Below are 23,913 nucleotides of genomic sequence, written 5' to 3'. Positions count from 1 at the left end.
AAATTCATACAAAAACTTGCAAACATAGGAAGCTACATCGATTAAATAATCTATTCATAAATTTTCTAGTAGATAAAAGCTACAGTATGTAGGACATTTACTCTAACAATTTATATGCACAAAAACTACATTCATTGAAGCTTTGAAAAACATTTTGCAAGCATGCAATCTACAAGCTAGAACCAGTGAGGAATATTGGAAAAATATTTTCAAGCATGCAATCTATAGCCATTTATTCCTTTTGATAAACACTTTTCAATCATGCAATCTACAATCATTGAGGCATTTTTTCAAACACTTGGAAGCCATAATATGTTAAGGAAATTTGACATGAATCTAACATTCTTACTCAACCTATTTAGCTCATGAAATTTATAAATTAATTATTCAAATAAGAAAATATTAAAAGTGGTATTGAATCATCTTATTCTTTCAGCCAAAACTTGAAAATAGGTGCACACAGTTGGTAGCAACAATCTACAAAATCACCTAAATTTATGATCTAGGTTTTGAAAATAGATTTTTTGGAATCAATTCGGGGTTACATGTCCCAAATGTATCTATACCTGTAGAGGTTTTCTTGAATCATTACGAAAGCACCCATGGATGAAATTATTTAAACTAGCAAATCTTCTGACTCCTAGAATCTCATTTACAAAATTTGTCAAACAAATGGCATGCAAGCTTGAATCCTACAAACATGAAAGAAACATAGTAACACAAAATTAAGTTATAATTACTTATGTGCTTAAGAGAAATTCTTAGGCATAAATCACAAGATAAATCATTTGCCAACACATTTCGAACCAACTAGTGTGGTTCATCATCAGGACAAGTTGAAGAGACAGATCCAGCTTAGCATGTTAAATAGTTTGAGCAGAGCCTCCAACGGCTATCACAACTTATGTGCTTCCTAAATTATTTTCTAAATAAATTCATCTATTTTAAGTGAGTTGAAGAGTTTTGATATTCATCAAGCATTATTTTCATTCAACCATTCCATCAAACACATGGAAAGCATCCTGAGTTGTTAAGAATAACTCCAAAATAAGAGTTAACCAGTGATGATTATTTTAATGAATTATGTATCATTAGTTGTTATCGACATTTTCAAGGATTCTAAGAACATAATGACTAAAAATTACCTGAATTATTTTCCTTGAAACTCTTGGTTGTCATTATTTTTCATTTTTATGTTAAGGGTTAATCCAGTGATCCCCGTAAGTATATGTTGGGCATGTGTAAATTTCCTTAATTCTCCCGTAGGCTGAAAGTTATCACTTATTGATGCATAATCATTTTCATATATAATAAAAATAATAACATTTCCTATTCATGAATTTTTCCAAACACTTTGGAACATATCCTAAAACCATTTCTAAAACATCTCTCTAGATACCTATTTCATTTAAAATGAAACAAAATCATTATTCATGAAACTCTTACCCAATCCTTTGGAAATTCTTTATTGAAATTACCTTCAACAGTATTTGACTTTTCTTTCTCAAATGATACAATACCGAGGTTAGTACCTATTGTGCTATTCAACAACCCCCATTTTTCTGTTTTAAAAATTTCCTATGAAATCTATTTTATTAAAATGGGCACCCTTAATAAATTTTAAAACATAAAAAATGAAAAGTATTTTTATGATCCTTGAATAAAAGAAATCCCTATAGGCCCTGAGACCGATACTCACCTTAGGCTTTTTAAGCCCCAAGTATTAAACATTGGGTAAAAAAATAATAAATCGGAGTTCAATTTAAATATGACTTATAATTTAAAACTCTGACTTATCCAAAGTCATTATCACTTCCTTGCATCGGAAATAAATATCACCCTATGGTAATACTCACGGACTTAGTGAAATGCAATATAAATGTACCCAATGGGAAAGTTAATTCAATTCATAAAATTCCCCATGTTTGCGACTATCATAAAAGTTCAAAAAGCTTAAGGCTTAACCCCGCTACACACCAACGATTGCAATTTTGATTTGTGATATAGCCCAGACAAGACAGGTTTATACATGCCCATCCATTAATCTCCCTCATCTGTGGCTATCACAATTACTAAAGGCTCATGCCACCCAATCCCTTTGTCGATTGCAATATGTGATAAATCCCAAAAATAACATGAAAATCCATTACAATTCCTAAAACCCTACATTCGTGACTACCACAAGTTCTAAAAAAAATCTTAGTCCATACCCCACCACTGATTGTGATATGTGATAAGGAGCGGATCCAACGGGATTAATCACTGTGATTTATATTAATATCGCATTTGGGACCTATATCACCATCGCAAAGTTCTAAAAAGTTTTTCCTCATCCCAATACTGATTGCGAATATGATGTTAGATCCATGTCATCATCCACGTCAGGATCCATGTCATTGCCACGTCTCCCGCCATGTTAGATCCACATCATAGTGATGTCACTATGATTACATCACTGTCGTCACCTTGGAATCCTACAACTGAAATATTTAAAGGGACATGCCTTATAATAAACCATTCACCCAAAATGATTTTCTGATTTACGATTAGACCAGACCTGACAAGATTATTCACTCCAACTCATACATACCCTGTCTCCGTGGTATCGCAAATAGAAAAGGATCACCATTTCTCTGTCTCTTGCCCATTTCGACTGGAAATTGCAATTTTATTTGAGAAGCCCCCCTTTTGGATTTTATATGAAATACTCCCAGTCTAAACCAATTGTGATTTTTCTAAATGTTTTTCCCCTAATTCTATATCGATTGCGATTGTTTTGAAGTCCTGCCCCAAAAATATGATTTTTGGTAAGCCATAAAGCTCCACCTCCTTACTTAGCATTCCTCTCCATGATGTCTATATTGAATTTATTGCACTCTATGTTTTCATGATTTCCTACAAAATTTATTTGTTTAAAAAAATCACTTATTAGTCTCATTTATTTCCAAATTATTGGTTCTTGTCTATCCTGTTCAGGTTCATGACATAGAAAGACAACTATGTGGATCCATGGCAGATCAGTTCAAACAGATAGACATGCATACAAAGAATTTGATGGAACAAATGAAGCTAATGACGACAACAAACCATTTTCAGAGACTTCTACGAAACTATTGTTTTCCTTTAAGCATTTTTAAGGGATCTATTTAGTTCCCTCAAAGCTCTGCACAATAGATTAGAGTTGTTTTCTAATATTTAAGCTTAGTTTTTGTATGAAATAAAGGTCCTAAATTTTATGAAATTTTTTTTACGAAATATTGCACTACTGTACGTTCATCCTTTTCTCAATAGAATGACTGGAACATTATTTAGGAGTTTTCATAAATATTTTTGAGAAGTTGCGTTATTGTACTCTTGGAATCATCTTTGTGGGAGGTAATAAATTGTTTCTATTTCTTTTATGAGCTAAGTGAAGTATATCTGGTATTTCTATCATCGTAATTTTGTTTTGTTCATAAGTAAATGGTAAATTTCTCTTTTCAAATTTCTTATTACTTGATATTTAAAGAACAATGTTATGTCTATTCACTACTTATCATGTTGTCATTGATATTTTTATACATGTTAAGCAATTTGTTGTGATAATCTCAATGTGATATGAGTTTACAAATTAATTTCATTAACTACTTAATCAAACTAATCATCTTGAAATAAGTTTCATTTCCATTCGTGTTGAGCAATCTATATTGTCATTTACTAAGGAAAATAATTATAGATCACATCTAGATAAAAGTTAAACAAGCCCAACTTATAGAATAGATTAATGAAATTATTTTTCCATTTGATTCACTTCTGCAAATCGATCTATTTCACTGCACTATAAGCATTACACATTCGTTAAATCATATTTCATTGGGAAACTGGTCCCATTATCCCTAGTCAGAGCTGCTACTTAAATAGAAAAGGAATCATCTTAAGGTCAGGACCTGATGGTTTTGCCCCTGTGTTGAAGAGGCAATTTTCGAGGCCTAAACAGTAACATAAACTACACCAAGAGTAAATCATATCTTGAGATCTAAGCATCTATACATATATACTGCTCTTAGTCTTAATTTTCAACTAGTCAATAATATTCCAGATAACATAAGCTTAAACCAAAATATGATGCTTACAACAATTTAGATTTCTACTTTTTCTTTTATGATAATTGTATACTACAATTTTAGGACAATAAAAATTATATATTATGAGATATTCAATTCTAATAGCTGAGAATATGATCCATCTTTGATTCCTTAACCAACGCATTTGAACTATTTGGTTTTCCACCTAGTCATATTGAAGGAGAAATTCTCCCCTTGGAACCCCCAAGTTGTGTAAGCTCACAAGAAGTACCAAAATATAGCAGTAGAGATATATACAAGGCACATTGAGGAAGATAAGTTTCACTTCCTCTCAAAACCACTCATGTTCAACTCCATTGGGTATAGCTACTTAGTAATTTATATTAGTGTTTGGCTATTCTAGAGGTCTATCTCTCTCTCACAATATTCTTCAAATCTATCAGACTCTTGGTATCACAATGCACTCGCCCTCCCAAGTGAGAAGACATAAGGCACACATATATGAGGAGCAAAAAATTCTTGTCAAAAAGGAGGAGTAATGTTCATGTCTTGAGGAAAAGTAATATATTCCATTTAGTGAAGTGTAACTCATGCAACTAAGGAGAGGTATGCATTCCTTAGTTAATGAATGTGTAACATATGCATTAAAGAGAGAAAAATAGGAATCTTTTATGACATGTTTTTAATGATTGTATGAGGAATGTTCCATGTTCTTAATGTATCATTAAGAGAGAGAATTTTAGAGCCATGAGGGTCAACAAGGAGAGAGGTGTGAAGTGATTGAGGTGATGAAGGTGACTTGTAATTCCATTTAGTAATAATATCGTATTATCATAAAAGTTAGTAGTAGTAGTAGTACTAGTAATAATAATAATAATGATGATGATGATGATGATGATGACAATGATTAAGTCATGATTGAACTATTAGGATTTATTAGTGATCATTTAAGTTATTTTACTTCAACTATACTTGATTACCAATTGTTGGGGGGAAAAGTATCTAATGCAGAATGCCTCTATCCCTACTCTGAAGGTGATAGTACTCCAGCAACAACTGAATGTAAATCTATTCAAGTTTCTTCTTTATGAGATGAGAGAGGGAAGAAAAGGATGATCTACTAACCGTTATCTTGCGCTTATAGTCGATCCAGTCTTCACTCCTTGCTGCTTGCTCCTATCTCCTTGCCCTTTCACCGGCCCAGCTACACACAGATTCTGTAAAAGCACAAGAAAAAGGAAACTACAAGAAGCATACATCCATAATCGATTATAGGATTAGCATAAATCAAATGTACAAACATCTATTCATCATAAATATACATGCACATAGAAGAATCTTGAATACTTTATTGATAATAGAAGTAAAGTTCTGAGAGAGTTACAACCACAATGGGCCCAATCCAGCAACACCTCCCAGCTGAATGAAGTCTCCTCTTCACCTCCTTCAAGCAAACACCCAATAGCTCTAATCACAAACCAACAGCACTTCCTTACTTGCAAAAAATTCCAGCCTCTTTAGACCTCATGAGAGAGCTCTATATATAGGAGATTTGGAGAAAGGATGAGTCAGCTTGAGGATGGCATAAAGCTGACTAGTGTCCTCTCCCACTTTAGTTAATCTTCAGTTCTTGAGTCCACTTGGAGAATCTTGCTTCCACTTGGAGATCAAGACCCTCTTACTCATCATAGGGCGAATTCCTTGAACCAAGTGTCAGTTTGGAAGCTTCCTGGGCAGTTGACACCTTGCAGAATGACTGTACCACTTGGCCAATCTCGCCCAGCGCAGGTAGCCTTCATTGATTTTGACCTTCAGCGCAGGTACAAGGAGGAGCAGTTGACATTCAGCGCAGATGCTCAGTGGAGCAGCTGACATGATCCAGAAATAGCTTGTTTTTGAGTGGAGAACTGATTCTCAGTGCTGTGGTTTGCAGACCTTGTTCCTCTAAGGGTAAGAACAACATGTTTAGGGACTTTGGATCCCTCAGATTATTGACATTTCATGCTCCATGCTGATAGGCACAAAAATGTCTATAACAGTTGCCCCCTAAAGTATGAGGTCGTTTATCGGGTGAAATGCTTTATTAGGAGGATCCGAAGTTCATTCAATCGGCTGAGAGGTGTCCTGTAATAAAATGCAATACAATACATTATTTTTCATTCTGCTTTCATGATCTAGCTGAGGCGGGCATTCCCATGCTCAGCTTTATAAATTCATTTTTGTACATATAATAGACGACCGTCTGATGATAGACTAATAATTCTCTGCTGAAATTATCATCCTTTGAGTAGGATGATCATCTGCTGCAAAAATGTACATATCAAATGTCTTTATATCCTGAATATATATCGCAGCCCGGATGGATGAAACTAGATCCGGGGTCTTCAATCTCGTTCGATCTTCACTCTAAGTACAAGTCGATCCATGTGAGAATTGCGGTGAAGTCGAACATGGAAAGACATCGCTTGATTACCGGTCAATAATGTAAACCGTTAACAAGCGCGAGAGGAATCACCAATAATGACAATGACCCTCAAGGTACTACAGTACAATTCACATGGTGTGAATAAAGGACTTGGCATCGAACACCACACAAAATCTTCTGGTCGAAGGTCATTGATGTATACCTGTCGCCGGAAGTGAGAGACTTGCCATTGAGGCATGCAAGCTTCAAAGTATGGGGGGGGGGTGTTCCTAGATCAACTTCTTGGATAATGAGCTGAAGTCGACAAGAAGCGATCCGTCAAAGGAGGGCCTTAATGAATCCCACATCAGTGACACGGAACAGAGCTAATGACTTTAGTGGAGGTGAAAACAAAACTGTGAGATATGATTCAGGGTGGCGATCATGGGTGGATGAAGGATAATGTATGGCAGTGGATGGGACACGGTTGACTCTTTTTGAACACATCTCTTGAACATATAACGACACTAATGTGATGGATCGGTAGCATTACCCCAAATACGGATGGTTTGGCGAGGACCATGGTGATGAGGCCGGAGAATGAAACAACCCAACCCGATGAGATACGGAGGACAAAGTGTCATGTTCAAGAGCGACTTGCTACCATCAAAGCTTCGAGATTCTCCCAATTTTTCCCCAGTCATTTCTGACCAGTACCTCTTTATTTTTGTCAATCTTGAGGAGGATAACATATGCTTGTTCTATAACCTGCCCTTCGGGCAAGCCCATCGCTATGTTTTAACGAGCCTAGCGATAGGGAAACTCGTTCTCGTCTAAAGACAAGTTTGTCGCTATTTAATCATTTTAACGAGTCTAGCGACAAAGACAACTCGGTCCTTTTCATTTTTAGAGAGTCTGAAAAGGTACAGAAAGTTAACTCCAAAATTCCTTTTTCGTCATCTAATCCCTTAAGTCCGAAAAAGTATAAAACAATACGAAAGGGATGAATTTTCGATAACTTTAACGAGCCGAATAAAACAAGCGCTCGACCTTTTTGTGCAATAATCCCTCAGGTCCAAAAAGATTAAAATCTAGAGGAGGGATAGCTCTTCCAGTCCTTTTAACGAGCTCGAAGGCCAAAACTCGGCAAACTTTTCATATTTTACGAGTCAGATGAAAATAGCTCAAAGAAGACTCGTCTTTTGAGGAACGAGTGATAAACAGGGATAGCAGCAGATTCCAGGTACAAGTTGGAATTTTCCAATCACGGCAGTGTCACAAGGATGGGTAAGTGAAATCACTCTTCGCAGTTGTCCCTCGAAATGGGTAAACAATCATATGGAGGTGAACGATAGGCCAAATGGAATGAAGGTGGCGGGTGCAAACACGACCAAGGCTTTTATGGCTAATAAATTTACGATCACAATGGTTATTTACCGGAATAGGTTCATTTTTTATTTAAAAATGAGCTTAAACTCTGGAGGAAACATTGCTCACTGCTTATATTTATTTTTTAACGAGCATGAAGACCGCGTTAAAACTGCTCGGATCTTGCGTTTATTTTTTAACGAGCATGAACTTTATGCTAAAACTGCTCGATTTGTGGTCAAATTTTTGATTTTTTACCATTACTAGCTTTTCTCTTTTCAAATGTAGTACTGTATTTTCAATTGCTGCAACAAACAATGTTAGAAATGGATAATATTTGCATGAAAATGAGATTATAACCCTAATATTTTACTTTAAACTGTGTAAAAAGCCATTAAAAGGAGTTTTTACCTCTCATTTACCATTTCATTTGCATTTGGTTTGTTGGAGCTCTGGAGGTGCCTCTTCCCCCTTGATTTTCACCAGCTGATTCCGGGAGATTCTGCGGACGATTTTCGGCGCCGTCTGGACCAGGTAGGAGCTAAACCCTAGCTCTTTCTTTTCATGGTTTCCTTTTCCTGTTTCTAGCCTGTTTTCCGGTCTTTCTGAGCCCCTGGGGTTTTGCCAGGGCGCCCTAGGATCAGCGCAGGTTTCCCTTTCGAAACCTGCGCTGAAGGTCAAGCTGCCTTAGGGCAGTCTGACCCTCAGCGCAAGTGGGAGACTTCCTGCCTGCGCTGGGCTCAAAAGGACTGAGTTTTGAGGTTATTTTTGATTATTTTTTCGCCAGTTTTTCATCAAAACAGGAACTCATTCTCTCTCCTGTTTGTTTTGCAGGGTGACTTGAGCAAAATGTCCCTTACATGGCGAGAACGAGAACATGAAGAGGAGGACATGATTGCCCTCCATGACCCGGTCACGGTGAACGCGCTGCGGAACTGTGGCCTGCTGAAGTTCTTCTGGATCTCTAGTATGAGAGCACAGATTTCTTTACTGTAGTATATGCTTGATGCTTGGGATCCTGTTAACCAAGTGTTCCAGATTAGGGGGAAGACCATCCCCTTGACCATAGAGGACATGTACTTCTTGACTGGGTTGTCAAGACATGGTGCCTCCGTTTCCTTATCAGGTACAGCCCGAGGGACTGATTCCACCAGAGATTATGTCCGTCAGTATTGCAGGGAAGGTTCTCAGCGGAGCAGAGACAGCAAGATTGCTATCCGTGAGATTACTGATCGGGCTCTCAGGTCCATTCTGTTTACTATTGGTAGGATGGCCGATAGCGCAGCTTTACATGTTGCCAACAGGTCCTATATGCACCATGCCTTGGAGTGTCTCCAACCGAAAGTATTCAACTGGTGTGATGCAGTACTTGTTCAGATGAAAAGTCAATTGACCAAGATAAAGGACGGGAAGCTGAAGAACTTTGGATTTGGTTCTATTCTGACTGCCTTTGCCTTGGAGAAAATCCCACTGATGTAGCCTCAGTACATCATACTTGACTTGCCTTCTCCGACCGAGCCACGCATGCAGAGGTGGGTTGACCACATGTCTAGGCATGCAGGTTAACCTCAGATTACTTTCACTGAGGCCTTCTTTAGGTGGTTCGAGTGCCAGGAGATGGCATTTTCTGAGTATCCATATGTGGGTATGGATTTCCGAGGTGATCCGGATTTGGTTTTACCGGATGGCGAGCAGTGGGGTGCTATTGGTAAACTCTTTGACCACATTACTATTTATTGTTCTTGTTCATAACGTTGTTGTGCTTTATTCTATCAAGACTTTTAATTGTACTCTTGGGTGCATGCAGACATTGGTCCTGTTCGTCCAGCAGTTCGTCCGAGATCGCCAGCTGCTGTCCCAGCAGGGGAGCCTGCTAGGAGAGTTGTTATCCGCGATCTTGACGACACTGAGACCCTTACAGCTGTGCAGGAGCAGGTTGAGAGCCTTACTCGTGGCCTTCCGGATGTACAGATTGACGAGTTACCTTTACAGATGCAGCGTCACACCATTGGTGTGCCTAGACGATGGACTCGTCTCTTGCGCATGATTGCACAGGCCGTGACGTACTATCATGAGCACCACTAGGCTAGGGTGCCCCCTAGCATCTTTTTGAGTTTTTAGGTCATATGACCAATTTTGTCTTGGTTACAGAACATTATGTATGAACTTATATAAACAGCTTATATATTTTGATTTTCGGATTTTATTCTGGTTGATTTACGTGATCCATATGTACAATCTTTGATGATGTGTCCTTTTTATAAGTGTTGCAAATGTCTATATAACACATAGTTTGCTAATGAGTCGGTTAATGTGTTTAAATTTCTTGAAATATGTTGATATTGAATTGAATCAAATCGCCTTTCCAAGATCTTAACCCTTAGGAACATGCGATAAATACCTGGATTGCGAACAGAATATATACCATTGAGTTGTAGTATGACGAGCTGTGAGTCTAGCCTGACAATTAGTCGGCGTATGCCACGTGTGATGGCATCAGAGAGTAGTTCTATCAATGCGCTATACTCAGCGATGTTGTGCGTTGATTGCCCAATACATACACCTCTGAAACTTACTAACTCGTCGCTTGGATCAAAAATGGCCCAGGCTGCGGAGGATAGGTTCCGCGAACTACGACTCGCTCCGTCGGCATATCCAACACATGTCTCCATAAGGTTTGACATCTGCCATCCATAAAAAAGGTGGATCGCGCGACCAGAACAAATGCTTTAGCGAAAACAAAATACAACAAAAGCATGCAGGTTACTATTTAAGCATAGTAACGCTTGAGATACAACCCGTTGCGGGGCTGCGCCAGTGGAATTCCATCGTAATCCATTAACTCGTAGGCTCCTTTTGCTAACACCCTTTTAACAATATAGGGGCCCATCCATAAGGACTTGAATTTACCCGCTCCCAATTTATCGGATTCTTGATCATAAAGCAAGACCAAATCACCTTCTGAGAAGACACGGGGTTTGACATTTTTGTCGAACTGAGCCTTGACTCGTTTCTTATGGGCCTCGTTAGCCAAAGCGGCATCATGACGGGTTTCATCCAATTGGATTAATTCCAAGAAACGAGCCTCTTCCTCTGAAGTTCTGGGGAGGAGGTCGATCGCGAGTTTAAGCGACGAAATTTCGCACTGGATTGGCAAGACTGCTTCCAGGCCATACACCAATTAAAAAGGTGTGAACCTGGTTGCGTTCTTTACCGAGGTTTGGTAAGCCCACAAAGCTGAGTACGGGATTAGGTGCCGTCCTCTTTTATGAACCCCGATCATCCTTTGCAACATACGCTTCAGGACTTTGTTGATTGCTTCAACTTGTCCGTTGGCTTGCGGATAATATGGGGTAGAGCTATCGTCAGATAGCCCTAGCTTGGCAGCTAATTCGACCATCATGTGATTGCGAAAATGTGATCCATGATCTGTAACTATAGCCTGTGGTACGCCGAACCTGGCGACTACATGATTGAAAAAGAAAAGGGCAGCTGTTTCACCAGTGTTATCCAATGTAGGCATCGCCTTGGCCCATTTGGTAAAATAGTCAACAGCAACTATTATATACCCATGCCCCCCGGTCGAGGTGGGGTTACATTGCATGAAATCGATGCCCCACTTGGCGAAGGGCCCCACAGCAACTATCGTCTGTAAAGGTGCGGGTGGTCATCTGGTTTTGCTATCAAAGATTTGACAAGCATGGCAACTTCTGACTGCGGTTATGCAATCTTTAAACATGGTTGGCCAGAAGTACCCTGCTCGTAAGATTCTTTGTGCTGTTGCATATCCAGACTGATGCCCCCCACACGCGCCTGAATGATAATCATTCAGGGATTTTTCAGCCTCCTCATGGGTAAGGCACCTCCTCAAAACTGTATCGACACCACGACGGTAAAGTGTATCACCGACGATCATATAGTCTTTTGCTTGGTATCGTATACGTTTTTGTTCGGAGCGAGAGGTGTTAGGCCTGAACTTTTGGGTTTGGAGATAAACTATGATATCTCCATACCACTCATCACTTACAGATATCAGAAACAAACTTTCGTCCACGATTGACTCTTCCGAAGTTTCATCCTTGGAAAATGATGGGAGATCGCATAACAATTCTGCGAAAACTAGAGCTTTCTTTGATTTGGATTTTACAAATTCCAGATCAAACTCTTGAAGGATCGCTATCCATTTTGAATATTTGCCCCCAAGCAACTGTCGTGACAGTATATAAGTCATGGGGTTGCAATCTGACAAGACGATAGTTTTCCGAAAGAGGACATAATGTCGAAACCTTTGAATCGCTTGAACAGCTGCAAGCGCTAGTTTTTCAACATAAGAATATTTACTTTCTGTATCGTTTAAGGTTTTACTTAAATAATAAATAGGATGTTCTATTCCATCGACTTCTTGCACTAAAACCATCGCAATGGTCGTATCCACTGCAGCCAGATACAGGTTAAAATCTCTTTGATAGTCTGGGGCGTACATTAATGATGCTTTTACTAGACATTCTTTCAGAGCATCAAAGGAAGCTTGCGCCACCTGGTCCCAGATAAAAGGTACATCCTTCTTCAAAAGACAAGTATAACCTTTAGCAAGTTTTGCGTAATTTGGAATGAACCTCCTCAGAAAGTTTGCTTTCCCTTGGAGTTTCTGAATCTGAAGCAAATTTGAAGGTGGAGGCAAATTAATGATTGCCTGAACCTTACAGGGGTCGAGACGAATCCCATCTTTAGAGACTACAAAGACAAGTAAATGACCAGAACTGACGCAAAACACACATTTGTGCGGATTGAGTCTTATCTTGTAGTGTCGGCAACGTAGAAATATCGCTCTTAGATGCTTCGGGTGATCAGTCCGCTTTCGCGAATGAGCCGGAAGATCGTCGAGATAATGTTGAACAATGTTCTTGATGTCATGGAAGGCATAATTCATTGCCCTCTGAAACGTCGCCCCTGCGTTCTTTAAACCAAAGGGTAATTTTCGATAAGCGAATGTGCCCCACGAAAAAATAAACGCAGTCTTTGACTGGTCCTGTGGGCGGATATTTATTTGATTATACCCGGAAAATCCATCCATAAATGAAAAGATTTCACATCTGGCGCATTCATCAATTATCTGGTCGATGAAGGGTGTAGGGTAGTTGTCCTTAGGACAAGCTTGGTTTACATCCCTATAATCGACACACACTCTAATCGTCCCTTGTTTCTTCATAACAGGGACAATATTCGATACCCAATCGGTTAGAGGAACCGGGTAGATGAATCCAGCATGGAGGAGCTTTTCAACTTCCGCCTTAATGGCAGCGGCTTTCTTCGGGTGCACCTGCCGAAGCCGTTGCCTTACTGGTTTGACATCAGGATACATTTTAATTTCATGTTCAACTATACTCGATTCGATGCCGGACATTTCATCATATGACCAAGCAAAGACATCTCTAAATTCGCGAAAAAGAGCGTTATATATTTCTAGTTCTGAAGGGGAACAACCTTTTCCGACATAAATATTCTCTACAATATCTGTTTTGGTTGAGATATTTATGGCTGTGGTCTCTTCAATATTGGATAGGTTTCGCTCGAAATCCACCGTATTTACAGTATTAGTTAGGAATTCAAATACTGAAGGGTGATAAAGGTCACTTTGAGTATCTTCTTCATATTCCGGAAGAAGGGAACGATGGTGGTGATCATTCCATGGTGCCCCCTCAATCATCATTGATTGTAAGATTCCTTCGTCAGTCCCATGTACTTTCGACCAAGGATCTAGTGGGGTTCCATATTCTCTAGATCTATCTACCCAAACGCTTGACGAGCGTTGATTTGGGCTCGCCTCCCATGCTTGAAACATTGATTGCTACAATATTTCTAAAGGGCTTGGGGGCAAAACCATTGAATGATCCATGTTGACCTTCGTGGAAGATATCATGTTGCAGGTTGCTACAAATGGTACATTTCATATATAAATAGGAGGTGGTAGCGCGAAAGTTCCCATCAATGTGGGGTCTTTCAATAATCCTACTCCGATATCTTGAATTGAATGGTTGCTCTCATGGATCATGGGAATGCTTCCTGTAACTTGTGAACCATTAGGGAGGAAATTCTGTTGGTCAACGATCGTAATCCCTCCTTCAAACGGGAATGCGATCTTCCTAAAATAAGTCGACACGACAGCTGCCATAGCATAAATCCATGGTCTACCCAGTAGGATGTTATATTCAAGATTTCCATCAATGACTTCTACATCAATTTCTACTGTTTTTCCTCCTAGTTCAACTTTCAAGTTATTAAGGATACCGTAAGGGGTATAAGTCCTTCCGTCGAAGGCTTTTAATGTTGTCGATGATTGAGACAAGGTTGGAGATCCTAATGTTTTCCAGCAACTCATTGACATAATACATGTCAAGGCTCCCTCATCAATTATTGTTCTGTGAACAGTTTTGTTGAGTGCTTTCACTTGAATAAGGAAAGCTAGCTGAGCTGGTAACTGAGGATCATATCCCTTGTGATCAAAGGACACAAGATTTGAATCCTTAGGATCAACCCCACCAATTGCTGATAACAATGCCTGCCTTTGGGCTGGACAATTTTGTATCACTTCAAGAGTCGACATAGCGGATGGCGATTGGGCCAAATCTTCCACTATATTATAATGTTGCGCCGCTCTGGCGCGAGGATTAAATGTCGACTTGTGTACTACAGCCTTTGGCGGTTTTATCGTTAATTCAGGGATGGTAGGTGTTACAACTTCTGTTGAAGTTGTTGTCGAACTACTTGGTTGATCTTTACCTTTTTCGTTTGACACCTGAGGGTTCCCATAATCTTTGTTCCTTGTCGAAATCAAAGCATCATTCTGCTGTTTTGAAACCGACAACATAAGGACTTGCGACGGGGAAGCATTTCCACTGTCAACCAGATTTTGACCTGGGTTGGGAAATGGATCAGTTAACACAGCTGATGTTTGGGAACTTTTAAAGAACCTCTTTAACTCAGCTTTGAATGGGAAATTCTTTGTGTTATGATCCTTATCATCACATATTAAACATGGATAATTTTGTTTCCCTTTGCCAGGAGGGTTTGAAGAATTTTTCCTAGGGGATGACTCACCCTATTTCTTCTTCTTCCATTTGTTTTGTTTCTTCTTGCTTCCTGGTTGATTGGTTTCTTTGCCTTTATCTTCCAATACGGCATTTACTTCCGAAGCAAGAATTTCTACTTTTGCATTTTGATCCGAATTCTTATGGGCTTTCTTTGCGGAAGCCTTTATCGATTTCGTGTTTGCGGTGCCAATCACGCCATCATCGGCATGAGAGTCACTATTTGATTTAGGAGGGGGAGGAATTGAAAATTCCGGTCTAGGGGCGTCAGGTATTTTTTCATAGAGTGTGCCGAACTGAGTATACACCAAGTCCAAATACTGTGCACGAGCAATCACTTGCTCCTCAGTTACGACTCCCCCCTTGGCCACATCTTCCGTAATAGCCGGAAGTAACGAATTTATAAACCATTCAGCTAATAGCTGATCGGGAACATATGTTTTCACCATCCTACGTCGACGACGCCACTCATGTATATGATCAGATATATGGGTAGCAGTTGTCTGTTTGAAGTTGGTTAATATTTCTGTCCCCGTTTCATACCTTATCAGTAATTGAAAATGGGTTAAGAAAGTCGTGGCTAAGGAACTAAAGTTTTCGAAAGAGGCTCTTGGCAATTCAATATACCATTTAGCCGCTGGACCTATCAATGTCCTCTGAAAAAGGCGAAGTCTTATCGAATCGTCGTTAAGGGTGTTCGACGAACACCACAGATGAAAAGTCATCACGTGATTCGACGGGTCTTCACCTGGATTTCCATTGAATTTAGGAATGTCAGACGGAAGTTTATGAGGAATTGCTGGCCACCAAGGGGCATAAGCAATTGGATCTTTGGTTAAACGGTGTAAGTCAGGTAACTCTAAAGTTGCCACGAATGGTAACTGTTGATTCAGGTTAGGCGAAGTGTAACCAGGGTATGATGGAATCGCCTGAGCAGTGGGTCTTTGCATACCAGCATAATGTAATTGATGTTGGTATGATTGATACGGCTGGTGGACTTGACCACTATAAAGTGGTTTGTTTTGACCGTTTTGGATATACGGTTGTCCACTATTCGCAAAAATCTGCTGCTCAGACCCTTGGTACACTTGCTGGAACTGCGGTTGTTGGTATTGTACAAGCCATGGTTGTGACGCCATGTTTTGTTGTGCCATGCTAACCATTGGACCAAGGTGTGGGGTAATTGTACCCGTTTGTACTTGTGTTGTCCCACCAGTCGGCGATTGTGGTTGTGACCCATGGTCAAGCGACTCTTGCATTACAACCTGAGGTTGACATGTAACAGGTATTGCTTGAACTTGCGACACGGTTACAATAGCCGAGGTGGTTGGGATGTTTATCACAGGTACACACTGTTGCATAGAATATACAATCCTTGGTTGTTGAGGTAGCATAGGTACCCAACTACTTGACGCAATTCCAGTATAACCTGAATACTGTTGAGAACTGCCATATGGATATCCTCTCGAAGGAGGTAACGAAAAGGCATACTGCCCCCCATATGGTAGCAATACGGAACTCAGAGGGATTTTTAATCCTTGAGGACTAGATGGTCCAAATTGACCTCCATGAGGATCAATTTGTCGAGTTTCAACATAAGAATTAACGGGTATTACTCCGGATGAACAAACTGGAACAGACCATACTGTCGACATAGTCCCTTGGTGGACTCCTTCTAGCTGTTGAGAGCTAGTTGGGACAGCTGGTATGCCGGCAAACATCGTCGGAGTGACGACAGGGGGTTCTGTTGTCGCTGTGTCATTTGACACAGTCCTAGATGATGACGGTTGTTCAGACATTTTAAGTCTATCCAATAGATTGCCTAGCGATTCTACAGGAACTTCCACTTGTGGTGGATTAACTTCTGATGAAGGAAATAGAGTGACCCCGACTCCAAAATGAGTTGGAGTACTTGCTTTCGGATCCTCTGCAATTTCCTCTATCGCAATCAAACCCGGTGGAAGAGGCAGACCGTAAGGTCCGTAAAATATTTCTAGCGCCGAAGAAGTGGTTGTTTCGACAGCGACAGTTGTTTGGGGAACAAAACTTTCTGGACCGGTTACAGATGGAAGTGGTTCAGTTACACAAGTATTTTCCCCCAGACTAAGATCAGTATTACTGTCCTTCTGTGGCTGTTGAACTTCCTCTTTAGAGGCAGGGTTTCCAGAAATGTTAGGAGTAACCGGAACCTCGGATGTAGGAGGAACACTTGTTCTAACTTTCAAAGGAGATTTTGAACCGGTTAAACGAGTTCGCTTTGCCCTTACTGTTTTCGATTCTGGGGACAGAGACAGTTGACTCGTAAGCCTCCGTGAACGACGAATTTTCAATTGACTTTCTTCCACGATTGCGGATTACTCAATCAACTAAAATATTAAAGGGGAAATTTGTGTTTCCGAATTGAATGAATTTTATTAGACGCTTTTAGATACAACTTGCTTTTTCACTTTTTAAGAGTCGAGAAAAAGCTAAAGATGACTCTAGTCTCCTTCGATGTATTAACGAGCCCAAAGTGACAAATTCTCGGTTGGACTTTTTCAGTTATAGAGTTTGAAAAAGGCCAAAAGAAACTGCTCTGGAGATCTAGGCAGAGGGTGTGCCAAACCTTTCGCAAAACCACAGAATACGTTTTACGGTACGGGTGGTCGATCTTCGTGAATGCAGTGTTCACTGCATTGCAATCAGTAGGGTGGCCGACACGGTTTCCTATGGATAAAGGCTTTGATCCTATAGGGGTCTCCCAATATATACGTGACGGTACGTGGGAGCACAATCCGTATTAGTGCCACCGACTCTTAGGAGGAATCACCCACCTTCGTCGAGATCGACAGTCACTATGTTTAACGACGCCGGAACACGTCTCTAGCTTAGACCTCTAGATGTTTGCATTATGTTTCAAAGCGTTGTTAGGTTCATTCAATATATTTTAAGTTGATCTTTTAAAGTTTTCCTTTCAAGGTTCACCACGAGATGTATTGATACAAATTCCTAAATGCAGTCTAAGATGAGAAGCAAGCTTTTCAAATCTTTTCGACTTATGAAAATCTTAACTACTGAGGGAAAAGAGAGATAAAATCCTTTTCACACAGATCAAAGAGCACTCGCTAATGCACTTTTTCCCTAAATCAACATACAAACTTAATGCAAAATGCAAAAATGCAAGTATTTCTTTTCTCTTCCTTAATGTTTGATGAAGTACAGAAAGAAAGTTGTTGTATAATTCTGAATTCAATTTCAAGCGAAAGCAAACAAGTTCATCCAAAATCGAAAGACACTTTACGATTCACTTGTTTCGACACTTAGAAATATGTAAATTCAAACCGTATAACGAAAGCGACAAACTCAATCAGCTATGAATAGCAAATAAGCTAACTCTTAAGATCAGAAACGACACTTAATCACTGGTCTAGATCTAAGAGGTCAATGCAAGACTGGTTCACTTTTGTTACGAAAAACTGTAAATGACATAAGAAATACAAAAGAACAAATACAGTTTCTTTATACAACTGAGGCGGAAAAATGACAAAGGAAGATGGTTTCAGATAGGCCTACTAACTGGCAGCAAACATCAAAAACAACAGTGAAAACAAATCAAGACACAGCAAGAAACCACAGGAACTCAAGCCAAGATTGGTCCAGCGTAGGTGCAACACTGCCTGTTTGACCTTCAGCGCAGGTAGCCCCTTCGGGAACTGCGCTGAAATGCAGACTGCTAGTGTACAGCCTGCAATGAAGAACGAGACTTTCGTCCGTCTTGGTTTCCGGGTCACAGATTGCTCAAAAATTCACAGTTTTTGCTCAAATCAGAAGCTATCAGTCAAGGACACACTAAGGGATGCAAAGGAGGATGAAAAGCTATCACTAAGAACTTATTAGAGTTCTTGTGGATCAACTCTTCAACTCATAAACTTGCTCAGAAACTGAGCCAGAGTAGCTGCCCTCTACTTTGTGTTTGATAGATTCAAACACAGTTCGATTCGGTACTCTCCTTGTTTATGAAATGAATAGCAAGAAACACAACAAACTACCAAGATCCTCTCCCCAGCGGAGTCGCCATTTTGTTGGGGGGAAAAGTATCTAATGCAGAATGCCTCTATCCCTACTCTGAAGGTGATAGTACTCCAGCAACAACTGAATGTAAAGCTATTCAAGTTTCTTCTTTATGAGATGAGAGAGGGAAGAAAAGGATGATCTACTAACCGTTATCTTGCACTTATAGACGATCTAGTCTTCACTCCTTGCTGCTTGCTCCTATCTCCTTGCCCTTTCACCGGCCCAGCTACACACAGATCCTATAAAAGCACAAGAAAAAGGAAACTACAAGAAGCATACATCCATAATCGATTATAGGATTATCATAAATAAAATGTACAAACATCTATTCATCATCAACACCTCCCAGCTGAATGAAATCTCCTCTTCACCTCCTTCAAGAAAACACCCAATAGCTCTAATCACAAACCAACAACACTTCCTTACTTGCACAAAATTTCAGCCTCTTTAGGCCTCATGAGAGAGCTCTATATATAGGAGATTTGGAGAAAGGATGAGTCAGCTTGAGGCTGGCATAAAGCTGACTAGTGTCCTCTCCCACTTTAGTTAATCTTCAGTTCTTGAGTCCACTTGGAGAATCTTGCTTCCACTTGGAGATCAAGACCCTCTTACTCATCATAGGGCGAATTCCTTGAACCAAGTGTCAGTTTGGAAGCTTCCTGGGAAGTTGACACCTTGCAGAATGACTGTGCCACTTGGCCAATCTCGCCCAACGCAGGTAGCCTTCATTGATTTTGACCTTCAGCGCAGGTACAAGGAGGATCAGTTGACATTCAGCGCAGATGCTCAGTGGAGCAGCTGACATGATCCAGAAATAGCCTGTTTTTGAGTGTTTTTGAGTGGAAAACGGATTCTCAGTGCTGTGGTTTGCAGACCTTGTTCCTCTAAGGGTAAGAACAACATGTTTAGGGACTTTGGATCCCTCAGATTATTGACATTTCATGCTCCATGCTGATAGGCACAAAAATGTCTATAACACCAATTGATACAAGGCTATTTACTATTTTTGAAAAGTCATACTTGAGATGCTAGACATGACTTTCTATTTATAGAATGTCACCCTAGAATTGGTAAATAAGAGTTTATTAAGAAAAATCATCCTTGAGACACCCATGTGTGGTATTTTTCTTCACGAGAATAGGGATTCCACATCCCTATTACAACCATCTTTGTGACTTAGTAGATTAAGGAGTTTATGCCCCAATCTACTCAAAACATTCAAGATTACACACCTTGAACTTTTAAATATTTAGGACTCTACATCTAAATCCTTTTGTTATAGATTCAAGACTCCACGTCTTTATCTTTCTTGGATTTAGAAATCTACGCCCTAATTTCCATGGCTTTGAAAATCCATGCTTCACCTTAAGGTACTGATTGTGAGCCCAAACCCATTTGATGGTTCGCTAGTAAGCTCTTGTTCCAAGACCAATAATTTTGTATGACTTCCACAATCATTTTTATTTTGAAGAAATGACTATGGCTTTTAAAGAAATGGCTTCCACATTCATTTATAATTTGACCATCCTTATTTACAAATAACCATGTCTCCTTCCACATCCTACTCAATACAATATTAAATATATATAATCATACAAATAATGTATCATGACTTCCACTATCATTTATAATTTGAGCATCCTTATTTGCAAATAACTAGGTCCCTTTCCACATCCTTCTCAATACAAGATTAAGCATATATAATCATACAAATCGTGTATCATCCGTAAATCATAATTAACCATATTCTTCACATAACCATGATCATCCATGGATCTATATGTCTCATTCTTGGATCACCATCCATGTCATAAGCTATTTCCAAACTAGGATACCAAAAGAGAAAACATCGGTAATGTGCACTTAACCAAAGTCAATGTTTATCATAAGTATGTAGAAACCGTGTGACACAAACCATGTGTATAACCTACAAGAATACACATAAGTATGACATGCATAATATTTATATCATTGCATCAAAATCAGCCTCTCCAACTGTCATCAAAGCTATCTCACCAGGAAGGGGCACTACACAAATTTGGTTCCATCATTGTCGATTGTTTTCATGATTGATGTTCCAACCCATTAAGGGTGGTTGAACCCATTGAGGGTGGTTGATGTTACATTCCATAAAAGGAAAGATGAAAAGTGTTTTATTATTCCTACTATCCTTAGCATTGTCCTCTATCCCTTTTCAAAGAAAAAAATCGCCAAACATAGAGCCCTTTACATCTACTTTTATCACTTATGTGTTGTAGTGTTGGTTATTCATTTTTTAGTGTTACACCTTTCACATTTGTTTCACACTAGTATTAAGAGACTTAAAACAAAGGCCAACAATATTTGATTATATATATCAAATTTGTGTTTGATATCTCACATTCAATATGATTAAACTAAGTACTTGTAATAATATTATTTCCCATCAATGAATTTACAAAAGCACAAATTGCACATTAATTAAAGACTAATGCCTCACAAGATGATTTTTTTATTATAAATGTTTCATAAGCTTAATATCCACACATTAGATAGTTAGATTAATAATCTTTAGAATTTACTTCCTAAATTGGATTGGTTTGTAAAGGAAATGTTATGATGTTTTATGGTCCTTGACATTTTGATGATGTCTACATCATCAAGGTGCGACATGAAAGAGCCAAGATTGACTAGATTCAAGTTTTTCTCATCAAATAGTTCTTGAATTTATACTCAAGCTCTTCAATTCATAGTAGAAGAGAGGACTCATGATGAGAAAGACCTACATGACAAAGATTAATACAAGAGGGGGATGTGATTATATTTGTAGAATTTCTCATTATGGTCATTATCATGTAAAAAATTCCTATGAAAAACGAGTCCTTTTACAAAAATTTAGGACATTGTTTTAGTTGTATTTGAGATATTTTTTCTAGCTACTTGCTTCCTAAATTAGTGTTTGGTTGAGATGTTCTCAATGTTTATGGGTGTAATGAAAATAGTTGTATATCCTGAAATAAATTTTGTATATTTGTATCTATACAATTACATTGTATGGTTGAGATACTCTCGCTAATTAGTAGTATGATCAAAGATAGTGTTTACTGAGATTATTGTGGTGTGAAATTACGATATTGTTTGAATTTATGTTGTTAAAGAATTTATGATCTATTTAAATATAAATTTCATATCTATATATATATATATATATATATATATATATATATATATCTATATATATATATATATATATATATATATATATATATATATATATATATAGATATAGATATATATATATATATATATATATAGATATATATATCAATTAAACATTCAATACAATCAAGTATGATCTACTGTCCTAATTTTTTATGTAAGGAATTTGCAACACATCCATTATACACATGTATCATGGGATGTGATGCAGATTCCCTATATAGAAAAATGTATAAGTAGATATTGTTATATAAATATCAAACATAAGAGAGAGAGAGTTGATATTACTAGCATAACCACATTTATATAAATAAATGTGATTGATATATGCCTACAGACATATATCAATTAATCACTTTCACAACCACATTAGTAAATGTGGTTGGAAAACACCGATAAATGTTAAATATTGTAGAAAATATGATGGTAGGTTAACCCAATAATGCAATATAAATCAAAGAAGAATACTATAACCTACTTCTACTATCAATTTGCGGAAGCCTAAAGATCAAGATAAACAATATAAGCAGGAGAAGAAGAATCAATCTCACAATACACATGAATATACTTTCGGGAAAGCCTCAGCTAAGAACCCCACACTATTGAATTATCATACATGGTGGAAATACATAGGAATGATACAAAGCCCTAGCTCTCACATATACCCAGCTCTCAATATAATCCTCACAGATGCTCATAGGTAATCGTGGTTTCTCTCCAGCCTTCCTCTTTTTATGTCCAAGCTCCTATTTCCTTGTGTTTTTCCTTGTGGATGATTCCCTATTACCAAGTGGATGATCAATATTCCAAAGCTGTGCAATCCTCAAGGATGAATACTTGACTGCATGCACGAGTTTTCTTTATAATAAAACACATGCAACTAATAGTACACTATCCTTGAACATTAATCTCAACTGGGTCTTTCTCAAAATATGAGTTTCTGATGAGGGAATGTTCAGTGAACTGTAGTAGCACTAGTTGAGTGCATTAATGCATAAACTCACTATTAGTTCCTCAAACAATTTGGAACTAATTTAAATGGACTTAACTCAGTAAACTGAGTTAACTAATTACAACTCAAATATAACTCAATCATATATCCTTAATTTAAGTGATAACTCTTGCATGACTTCAAAAAGACTTCTAACTTGAATTTCTCCAACTAATTAATTTAAAATCAATTAACTAATTATTTCCAAGTAACCGTTAAGACTAAATTCAATTTTAATACAAAATTTAATTCAAGGAAATATTAAATTGGAATATTCTTGTTGTGATACTTCAAAAGTCCCTCTCAGCGAGAAAGGGATTATCTGCCACCTCGATCCTATCTCTATGGAATTCGAATTTACATTTTGACAATGCCTTTGTGAAAATGTCATCTTTCTCCTCTGTCAAAATATATTGTAGCAACATGATCCTCTCGACTTGTGAAAAGCCACACGCAACAAATCTTGCCTTATGCTTCTTCACACTACCATCAACAGCTTGCTTTACCTTGTAAACCCAATGGGAACTCACAATTGACTTGTTCTCCGGTCTCGGAACCATGTCCGAAACACTATTATGATCTATGGATTCATACTCCTCCAGCATAGCATCAACCCAAATCAGTTGTTGCACTGATTCCTCAAAGGAAGATGGCTCAGTCTCAACACATTCTCTAGCAAGGGCCATGTATCCAATGTACCTCTCAGGTGACCTCCTTTGTCTGCACTGAGAAGATGGTGCTCCCACA

Source organism: Pinus tabuliformis, chromosome 9 (genome assembly GCF_031772625.1).
Source record: "Pinus tabuliformis cultivar Carrire ecotype Pingquan chromosome 9, CPIR1, whole genome shotgun sequence".
NCBI classification, from domain to species: Eukaryota; Viridiplantae; Streptophyta; class Pinopsida; order Pinales; family Pinaceae; genus Pinus; species Pinus tabuliformis.
The sequence above is the reverse complement of the archived record's forward strand: the minus strand, read 5'-3'. Positions refer to the sequence as shown.